Source organism: Limulus polyphemus, unplaced genomic scaffold (assembly GCF_000517525.1).
Source record: "Limulus polyphemus unplaced genomic scaffold, Limulus_polyphemus-2.1.2 Scaffold781, whole genome shotgun sequence".
Lineage (NCBI taxonomy): Eukaryota > Metazoa > Arthropoda > Merostomata > Xiphosura > Limulidae > Limulus > Limulus polyphemus.
In genome coordinates, this window is record NW_013666391.1 from 289939 (window position 1) to 290826 (window position 888).

Below are 888 nucleotides of genomic sequence, written 5' to 3' on the forward strand. Positions count from 1 at the left end.
GACAGCAGAGCATGAAGCCACTGGATAAACTCCAGCAAAGTTGATGTTTGGTCGCCAGTGGATCTGATAACAGGATGCCCACCTTACGAAGAGTTGCCTGAAAATGTGTCAAAGTTCGTGAAAGTGTTATCGGAAAGGATGGATAATATTCAACATCAAGTGCGTTCAAACTTGAAAACGTCTGCTGATTCGATGAAGTTATGATAAGAGATCTACTGAAGTCAGCTTTGTACTAGGAGACAAGGTGTGGTTGTATAATCCCAGGAAAACCAAAGGGAAGTCTCCTAAGTTGTCTTCTCCATGGGAAGGCCCATATGACATAGTGGATCGTCTCTCAGACGTGACTTTATGAATAAAATGTGGTCGGCGTGACTGTTACCAATAATAGGACATTTCCTGATTGGGCAGTTGAACCCCACGTGAAGCAGAAGCCAATGAGACGGAGACCAGTATGGAAGAACATACTTCCGGTAAAATTAAGAGACTTTGTTGAATTTTGTGTTTGTAAATTCTGTACATTTAATCAAGTTATTGTTAATTATCAATTGGTTTAATGTAAGTGGCTATTGTTCGGGACAAACAATACTAAGGAAGGGGTAGTGTTACAACAGCGGAAGTCACGCGACGCTGGGAGTATGCGCGCTGAAGTTTCTAGAAGGTTCATGACTTATCGGGCAACCTCACGAATGTCCCAGCGTTTGCTAGACGCCCTTTTTTTTTTTTTTTAGTATATAAGCCGGAGATAGATTGAAGAGAAATAAAGTGAGTCAAGCGAACAATAGGCGCCGTAAGTAAAGTGTGTGAATTATAGCATGTTTATAAAAGTAGTTATAAAAGTGACTGTGGAAATTCTGTGTATTGCAAAGTTGTATCGAGAAAAAATAAACT